This window comes from Erpetoichthys calabaricus, chromosome 11, assembly GCF_900747795.2.
Source record: "Erpetoichthys calabaricus chromosome 11, fErpCal1.3, whole genome shotgun sequence".
In the NCBI taxonomy this organism is placed as follows: domain Eukaryota; kingdom Metazoa; phylum Chordata; class Cladistia; order Polypteriformes; family Polypteridae; genus Erpetoichthys; species Erpetoichthys calabaricus.
In genome coordinates this window covers 123,984,082-123,994,799 of record NC_041404.2, presented here as the reverse complement: position 1 = coordinate 123,994,799, position 10,718 = coordinate 123,984,082, and positions in this window count along the sequence as shown.

Below are 10,718 nucleotides of genomic sequence, written 5' to 3'. Positions count from 1 at the left end.
ACTGTGGATCGATTTTCGTCAAACTAAAAATAATCTGGCGCGAACAAATTATGTGAATTTAATATCATTTTTTCAATCTGACAGAAATACGCAGGATTTTAAGTTAAGTCCATGCTTCCCTTTTCCCTATAAACTTTGTCCAAATCCTTATCTGGCTAATTCAGTCATTCATTTTGATTGCAATATAAGCTTTTTTTTTGCAAATCAATTCATTAATTCTGCTACATAACTAATACTTATAATATCGTTGTTATGATAATTGCCACGTATAATGCTGTCGGAAAATTGTGCTTTTGTAGCATACAACTCGTAATATTCATTTATGTGTTTTATTTCAGTATGTTTTTATTTTAGAATAATTTAGATAATTATTCTTACCTTGCGGATATGTTCTGTAACTGCAATAGGCGGCAGGTACAAATGAGGTCATTAGATTATTAATATTCATGAGGTAATTTTCAAAGAGTGTCAGATTTGGGAATGGATACAATTCTGGGATGTATGCAAAATAGACAGTCGGGAATTCTGGAAAAATAAGTATAACGCTATTAAAAGAGTGGCATTGTTTATTAGAGTGTACATGTTTAAGCTTTTGAATGCTTGTAAGAATATATGAAATGGAAGCTTGGAACTCTAACATTAACATCCATCCATCCATCCATTTTCCAACCTGCTGAATCTGAACACAGGGTCACGGGGGTCTGCTGGAGCCAATCCCAGCCAACACAGGGCACAAGGCAGGAACCAATCCTGGGCAGGATGCCAACCCACCACAGTAACATTAACATGTTTCAAAAAAACTTAATCAACAGTCAACCAGATTGTGAAAACATGCCAGTTGTCCCAGTTTTTTGACTGATGCAATATCTGGCATAAGGCAGCCAACATGACACTATAAAATTCAAAGGATTTTAAAAGAAGCATTTGGAGGAGAGAGAGAGAGAAACAAATGCCAAAAATTAGAAAACTCGGTCAGACTTTGCCATTTACAGACCACTCTCCCACTTCCAATCGTCACAATTGGTTTAAGAAAACAAAGACCACAACAATCAAAGCTGCAGCCAGCCACCTGATATGAAGCTTGCTGTGTGACCCTGACTTGAATCACTCAGGTTGTATACTTTCATATCTAACATTTACACCTGGTTTCTCCTTCAAATAAACATAAGTAATGATTGAAATAGTCTGATTATTGCTTTGCTGAAGCTGACCCGTTGTTTATTGACATTTCGCAATGACCAATGATTGTTAATGAAACAAACTTGTGTCCATGTAGGTTACGTACTGTTCTGGGTAGCAATTAGCCCTTCGGCTTTTGTTAGATTGTGTAGCCCTTTCAAAAGTAGCCACTGGGATACAGAAGACCGTCAGGAGTAGTCGTTCCTGGCTTTTTCTAGGGTATTCTGTTAGGCTATATGTTTTGCAGGACATATGTGCAAATCAAGCCTAACATTTTAGGCATTTCCAGTATTAACTTGTCAATCAATATAAAAAGAACCTCAGACGTTAAAGTGCCTTTCCTGGACACTTTTACACCACAGGAACCAAATTGCACACTTTAACATTCTCTTAGTTTTATGTGCATGCTGTTAGTGTCTCTTTTTGTTTGTTTGCTTCCTTATGGAATATTGCAATAAGGTAATGGTTCTTCACAGCTCCAGGGTTCAGAGTTCAGTTTTGGACAGCTCATACTCTGTACATTTATTCTTTTGTGTTTCTCTTTGTTGATCCCCCATCCCAAACATCCTGATGTTGTTCTGGTTCCTTGGAGTTTTGTTAATGTTGCCTGATATCGCCTACTTGGTATGGTAGACTGAGAGCAGGGTGAAATCGAGTTACCAGGCCCTCTTTTTGGCTTAAGTGATTTCCAACTGAAATCTTCTCAACTATGGGGTTTCAGGTCCACCCCAGTGTTGCATCCCATGTTCTGATTTAGTTTGTGACTATGATTGGTCAAGGATGACTATGAAGCTAACTGTGCGACACATCCACAACACTTTATTGTAACTAGATGATCATATCACCACCATACTGCTGCTTTCACCCAGCTCTAACAATGTCATTTGACATTAACATACCTTAGTTGTATTATATTGCTTCATTTTTATTTACCTTCCTTATCCAAAATGAGTGTGGCACACTGAGTGTGTTTATATGCACACACATAACTGGATTAAAATGAATAACCCAATTTAGGAAGAAGCCTGGCTTCTTAATAATCCATGTTTACATGCACAAGAAATCTTCTGGAGTTCTGCTTTAGCAAAATGCTCCAATGTAATTAAATTGTACAAAAAACAGTCAAACTTCATAATTGGTGACCGTGAATCCAAAAATATGTATCACGCCTGTGATATTCTTCTTGTGTTATAAATATGTTCAGTCAAATTGACTTTATAGGTTTCTGCTAAAGAATTGCGCCCACGCAGCACACTTTTTACTGCCTGGCAGTGCATTTGAGGCCTTCAAAGGATCCGATAAGTCTGCCTTACATTCAGTGCTGCTGGAATAATAACAACACAGGTATGTTTACTGCAGTAAGATAAGTATTGTGTTGCATTACTTGTTACTTTAAACAGTAATCAGTCTACGTAACACACATTACTTTTAATGTGTTACCCTACTGCTCTTGAGATTGTGTTGCAGTGTCAAGCACTGTATGTTAAGCTAATCAATATAAATTTACCTATTTCTGAAATGCAAAAGAAATACATGTGCTGGTTGAGAGTGCAATGGATATGCGCAGACTACAAAATCCTTAACAGTAACCCGGTTAAGAGTTATCAGGAGATGTATTGACCTGCAGAGTCACAGCACCATACGTCACCGCAGGTCTGCACCAGCGGTTTCAGGGTCAGAAGTGATATCTCCACATGTCTAGACCATAATAAACGTTTATAACTCATCACAAATCAAATTGATTGACACACTGATGACACCAAACCCTAACCTTAACAAAACTAACCCCTAACATTAACCATTTATCCTTCACATTAACCAAACTAACCCCTGGCGTAGACCTGCGATGACGTATGGTCCTCGGCCTCTGTGGTGGGATATTATTGGTCAACAGGGCCACATAATTAATATACTCACTGTTTTTTTATCTATCTATCTATCTATCTATCTATCTATCTATCTATCTATCTATCTATCTATCTATCTATCTATCTATCTATCTATCTATCTATCTATCTATCTATCTATCTATCTATCTATCTATCTATCTATCTAATAACCGGGCTATTGAAGTGCAGGTAAACGTTCTGAAGTGTAGCTTTGCTCTTTAATGGGCCCAGCCTTCTTGGTTCAGATGTACCACCAAGTAAATGTCTATGTGAAATTTGCATGGCCTCCCTGAATTTGATGTTGGTTTTTCTCTGAGTTCATCCCTAAAGGCGTTCTTGAAGTCCTCAGACTCTGTTCTGGGGACTTCATGTGGCTTTTTTTTTTTTTTTTCAACAAACTTCTGTATTTAATTGAACCGTAGTCTAATAAGACAAACTGTTATTTACTTGTTTTAGTGTTTTGGGGTCAGTTGTAGAAGTTACAAAACTAAGTATGGCAAATGTTTATTAGAAAATACCAAGCATTTATGTGTTACCACCGGCACGGTGGCGCAGTGGTAGAGCTGCTGCCTCACAATCAGGAGACCTGGGTTCGCTTCCTGGGTCCTCCCTGCGTGGAGTTTGCATCTTCTCCCCGTGTCTGCGTGGGTTTCCTCCCACAGTCCAAAGACATGCAGGTTAGGTGCATTGCCGATCCTAAATTGTCCTTGGTGCGTGTGTGTTTGTGCGTGCCTTGCGGTTGGCTGGCGCCCTTCCTGGGGTGTGTTTCCTGCCTTGGGATTGGCTCCAGCAAATTCCCGTGACCCTGTAGTTAGGATATAGCGGGATGGATAATGGATGGAGTTGAGGGGTTGGCAGGTAAGGGGGATTTCAATTGTGCATTTCTTACCATTTCTCAGTCTTCAAAAGGACTGTGGTGGGTATGTGCAGGGTGTTTTACTATACTGTAGATTTTGATTTGCATAGCAATACAAGTGGGGATTCTGTTTTTATGTCTGCTTCTTTTGGTCACAGTGTGCTCATTTTTGAGCACTTTGTATTTGGTCTTGATTCATACTATGTACGTTACCTTTTGGTAGCTGAAACTTACAAAATGAAATTCACCAACAAATATCATAGTATGGGAGATAATGGTCTCATTTCTATGATATTTTTCTCAACTGCAGTTGATAATAAATGAACCAACAGTTTAAATCTACACTGCTTAAAAAAATTAAGGGGACACTTGTCATCACAGTGTATCACCAAGGGGGTATTTTCCACACGTTGCTTAAATCATCCGCGATCAGGTGCCTCATCTTGGATGAGTTAATGCCAGTGAAACTCATCCGGGATAAGTCGGTTTTTCAAACGCAGCCGTGTATTAGATTAGTTTAGCTGGCTCTAATCATCCGAGATGAATGCGCGCGTCCGCGCTGATTGAAAAGCCCATATATATTGAGTCTAGAAAACATGATCAGCAAGTCTTTGATAGGCTGTAACAAAATGACGAAAGAATGGGTGCATTTTTTTTCACACAAGCAGAGCAGGACCTTCTATTCAAAGGACATGAAGAATTTCAAGATTTAATATGCACTGCAAAAGCACCCCCAAACCAGAAAAGACGGCTGGCAAAAATTGGCCGACAAATTAAACGCTAAGTAGTGTGCATTGTACTTACTGGAAGCAGCGTTTAATTTCATATGTGTCAGATTAATTCTTATTTAACTAGTCATTTAGCCCATTACAATAACGGGCGCTAGAACAGTAGTGCATAAACATTAGTAGGTACAGTCTATATTAAATGGCAAGGAACTTTGACCTCATTCTTTTTGTTGATCGTATTTTTCTTTGTCTTTCAGCCATTCTTTTGTTGATGTTTACTTGCTGAGCTGACCGTTCTTCATGGGCTGCCGCCATGTATTGTGTGTCTTTAATTTTCTGTGACAGTAATACTGTCTTGTACGGCTCTATTCAATAAGGGCGCGCACAAAAAGGCGAGCTTCAAAAGGGCAACCTCAATTGAGCGCGGCGAATAAAGCCGTTCGTAGATAATTTAGTTCAAATGGCTCTGGAATATGTGAAGAACAACAAAGGTGCAGATCTTTATTTACGCGCACCTTTATTCGCTGCGCCCAATTGAGGTCGCCCTTTTGAGGCTCGCCTTTTTGTGCGCGCCCTTATTGAAGGATGCCGTCTTGTATGTCCGCTGGCTTGTACGTCCGTAATATACCTTTAATTTTCTCTGGCGGTAATACAGGCGTGCGCGTCGGTAATATGCCTTTAATCTCCTCTGACAGTAATACTGGCTTGTACGTGGCTGTAATATGCGTCACTGTATTGTGTACCTTTAATTTCCTCTCGCAGTAATACTGGTTTGTATTTCCGTAAAATGCCTCTAACTTTCTCTGACAGTAATATCGCACATCGCACCGTGCCCCGCGCATGCGCACTTCATCAGAAGACACCCACACACGGACACCTGGACGCACATAAGGATTTTATATATATAGATTTGTCATAATTCCAGATCAAACGTGATTACAAGGAGAACACGGGAACAGGTTAAAGTGAAGTACAAGAATATACTTCAAACTGGTAAATATTGGTATATAACTATTTAAAGAACTGTTGACATAAAGAATCATATATAATGTAAAGAACATTAATTTTAAAGCTAATAAGAAGTCAGACAAGCAAAAAACAGGCGGAGGTGCACACGGTCCACACCTAACCCCTGCAGAAGAGTTGGCTCTCCAGCAAAATGCCCATCGCCCTGTTTCTGAGGGCATTCCAGGGGGAAGCTCCTCCTCAGAACCAGTGGCAGGATGCAGTGGTCACTTCATTTCAGGTAAAGGATGGTCATTGCATATATTTGTCCTCCATGTGTGCCATAGGTATGTTCCATATAGCCCTCTTTTTTGTTGGGTTAGTTGCAGGGAATGTCATATCCCTAAAACCTGTGTCTGACCAACGAGATATTGACGAAGGTCAAATATTTGATGAAGACACTGTGTCTGATTATTGATCAGGAGGAGAGGTTCATTTTCCAAATAATATTTGATCAAACTCCACTCTGATCAGTCCCATGTGTCCCAATCACATTTGGAAACCCTGGGTAATGAGAATGTTAGGCTGATTGTGAGATTCTTTATGGAACTGTGGGTGTTTTTGCCTGTGTATTACCTACCTGCAATGGTATGAAACGCCTGTTTTGTCTGCACACGCAGGTGTCCAGGAAACACAATGAAAACCCGAAGGAAATCTTTCAGAGCCAAACAGACTTTACGAATTGCCTGGCAAACTGCACTTTTAGTTAGATTTTCTGCATCGCCTACAGTATATAAAAAAGTGCCACTTGCAAAAAACCACAAAACAATGCATACTGTCTGTGTGGTTGTGAGAGCCCGACTTTGCCTAGTTTGACTTCGAATATAAGGTGCTAATAAATCTTTGAGGTACAATATTCCCCCTCGGCTAAAGCGGTATCTTTCGAAAAGAATTTCCTCTGGGAGCAATTTAAGGATCTTGCCGATCGCGCAAACTCCTCTCTATATGAAATTCTCTTCTTATAATTTGCGTACCAATATTAATTGGTCGTTCATTCATGAACGGCGAAGCCATGACTGGATGACTTCCACGCACCGTCACTGATTACGTGTGTGAGCTAATCCTTGTTTACGTAGAACAAACCTGCTCCAAGCAGGTTTGAGGATTAGGATGTGTTGCTATGACAACACTTCCAGCAAGAATTTGGAAAAACCGACAGATCCAGGATCAGGCCAAATCGTCAACATCCGGCTAAACGAGTAATCCACGTACGAAATATACCCCCCAGCTCTCAATTGGTTGATGATTTTGGTTTCTATTGAACGTTGTTACCTCATTTTGTTATCAACAAATTACATAGTATTACTTAGTAAAGATTTTCCACTTGAATATTTGGTTCATCGAGAGCCGATGTGTGATTTAAGCATTTCCTTAATTTTTTGAGCAGTGTGTATTGGTTCTGCTAATTGAAATTCATGCTGTTGTATTTGAGTTGGCCAAATTAACTGCTAGTAGGCTTCCCTCCAACTCAGTGTTAAGTCAAAAGTAGGCAGTGTTATCTGGGCATAGCAAACTGTAATCAGAGCCAAATAAGGTGGGCATATGTCATTGAAATAAATATATGAGGGGGCATTTCCAATATATTGCCCATTTGCACCTCTCTGACGAATATTTTGTTGTGGTGTGCACCTATTAAAATGTGTTCATAGCTACCCCACCAAGTTCAGGTTCCAGTCTTCCACTTCAACTTGCTGCTTTATCACTGACTCCATCAATGCACCAGTAAAGCCATTGGAATGAACCAGCTATTCTCAACAATTGACAAAAGTGTGTAAATGTCACTGTAGCCCAAAAGACACTTCCTTCTGAGCAGCTGGGGTTCTTATAACTGGGGAACTGGAAGGGGTGGGGCTAAGTGTCATCACTGGGTGGTTTCTCAGTTCTGCAGGGAGAGAAGGAGCAGACAGTGTTAGCAACAGTGCCCCCTGTCGCCCCAGCGGGTGGTTATTTCATACCTCGATAGAGAACATGAAGAGATCTTCTGATGCATATGTGTGACAGTACATACTGTACATGCAGCCACTATTTTTTACCCCACAATTCTGCATTATTTTAATAATTGCTAAGTTTCCCCTGCAATACATTGTGAAAAACACCATTTCACTTTAATGTAAAACTAAGAAACTGTGTTGTTGTCTATTGTACTTGGCTTAATGTAACCTCTGTTAATGTCCATTACTACAGTTGCATTAACTTTACTGATCATCACCCTTTAATCAAACTACTTGTTTTGTTTAATAGTTTATCTGTTTATATATCTCTCTAGTATAAAAGGAAATCCTGAGATGAGATTTTTTCAAAGAGATAGTTTCAAGTCCTGCGAGATGAGACTTTGAACATGAGTTTTTTCAAGTCCCGCCCTCCACTCAATCATATTCAACCACGCACACTGCACTCTCACCTCTCATTCGTGTGAATGCTTTTGACAGACACAGTTCCTGCTCTCTTAGCTCTTACACATTTTTATGTTGTTCTCACTTTAACTTCCCAATAAAAGAAGACTTATTATGTCCAAATCTTATTGAAGAATTTCATCCCGAAGGGTTATCAACAGAAGAAATGAGTACACAGGCAATCCTAGCACAGAGAAACGATGAAGTCAAATGAATTAACGTGAAAATTGTCGATTGCTTACACAGCAAATTGCTTAAATGCGTATCTATTCTGAAACAGTCGGTGGTGATTGTTACAATATGCATTATTATTACAATAATCTTTACATCTTGCCTGAAGAAGGGGCCTGAGTTGCCTCGAAAGCTTGCATATTGTAATCTTTTTAGTTAGCCAATAAAAGGTGTCATTTTGCTTGGCTTTTCTCTACATTCATAATGGCTAACACGGTACAACACCCTAGTACTACATTTTCTAATCAATAAATACAATTCAGGGTTAGATGGAGCAAAAGCCTAGCATGGTAACATCACTGGACACAAAACAATTTTCATGCCCTCTAACACTTGTACGTAATCAGTCATATCTTCAGCATCCTTCCATAAGTGAGCTCATTTAATGCACTTCTAGGTGGTGCTGGCTGTAGGCCATAGAATCAGGAGGAAGGAGTACATCAGGTAGGCAGACTTGTTTTCTATTAATTAAAAATATGTTTAATACTTTCTTGTTTATCGTGGTGCTGGAGGGTAGGCATGTTTGCATATTCATCAGATATGCAAGTAAGAATGTCATAGTACTACTGCTTACCCTACCAGCCCTAGTTGGCATGCCAGCCCACCGTAAAGCAGAGTCGCTCACACTGGACCAGCTTACTGAACACACATTTTTGGGATGTGGCAGGAAAACTGGAGTAACAGGACAAAGAATTATACACAAAGTGACCCGATAGAGTGTCTGGGCTCCAACTTAAATTTGGAGACACGAGGCAACAATGCAGATTGCTGTGCTGCCCATTACTAGAACAGTGAAAACTAAGTTTACAGTTTGAAATTTAAAATAAATCACAATTGTATATGCCAGATTAAGCACTGAACTGAAATCACGCTTTTTAAAGAAATGAAGTAGCCTGTGCTTCAATGCCAGGTTGTGAGTGACTCTGCTTTCCACAGGTGAATGTTAAAGGGTTTGTTTCTGACTGTGAGTGTGTATGACGTTAACCATCATCCTACCTGCAACGTCCACAAACCTGCAGGGAAAACTCGGAGGTTGGTGGCAGGACTGGCACTCCGGCCGCTGTAAAAATCACACTGTTCCATTCCATTTGAACTAGTATGGTGCTGAAGTTGCATGACTGCCCTCGGGTCCTAATGTGAGGTGGTTCGTCGTGTGGTGGGTGCGACAATACACTGTATTAGTGAGTGGGTAGCTGCCTTTCAGTCAGTTTTAGGGTTAGGGTTAGGATTTACTAATTTCCTTCAGCTGATGTCTTATTTCTGATTAATACAAGTGATACATCTCTGTTACGATGTTCAGATTTAAATATCAATTTCCCATCATCCTCTTGTTCAGGTTTTTTATGCTTTTTTCTAATGTAATGTTTTTTGTGTTTACTACGATCATTCTGAATTGGCCATCATGTAATAAAAGGAGAGTGAAGCTAAGGCAGAGTTAGAAAACCATCTTGTGAAAGCCTGCCATTCATGCTGTGTGCACATTTGACAGAGTAGGACAAAGTGGGCACTGCCCATTTTGCTTAGCTTTCAGTGGCACACCATGCCTGTTATGACACCAGATTTATCTGCACCTGCATCTCAGAGTGAACACTAAGGTGAATAGCCGAACTTCAGCTCTATGAACACTTCGGTCAGTGTTTCCTTTAAGGGGGCGATACCTCCCTAGTTGGAATAAATTCTTTTGTAATTGCGGCGTTTTAAGTAACTGAAAACTATATAGATATGATACTAAAAGGCGATATCCCTCCTATAGTGATACGGTGGTAAAAATCACATAAGAGAAAATAACTTAGCTTTCTTTACTGACGATTTACATGGCATTACAGACGGGAAGCATATAGCAAGACAATACTTTTATCAAGGTGGGATCTTGATCTATACAGTCTGCCATCTTTCGTCGTTGCGCTGGAAGGCTTTTCAGGACGGATGACGATATCACCCATTCGTCTGTCGCCTGGATATTCTTCTCCATAGAGCCTTGGAGTGGGGCACCCTGAACCAGCTCTATGGTCTGCTCTGCCAAACCAAGCTCTATGCCAGTGACAGCTAAGTCTGAGAAGATCATGAAGAAGGGAACTACAGCGTCTACACTCTTGAACTGAGGATGGCAACATCACACTACACCACACCACGGACAAAGGACCATGTAGTGAAAAGTGAAGAGTGCACTCCAATGCAGGAAAGAGTCCTCTGCTTGAACCTAGAGCAACAACACGCAAGTTCAGACACCATCGGGCAAAATCCTTAAAGCTTGGTGTTGTACAACTGTTTATCTGTGCCAAGATGAATTAGAACTGTAAATAGCCAGGAAACCGTCAGCCTGTTTTGTTTTGTGTTTGTCTGTCGATATATACAGACGTAGACCTCCACGAAAAAAAGAACCCACAACTGTCTCTGAAATACCTTGAAACTGACAAAAGTAATATACACTCATCAT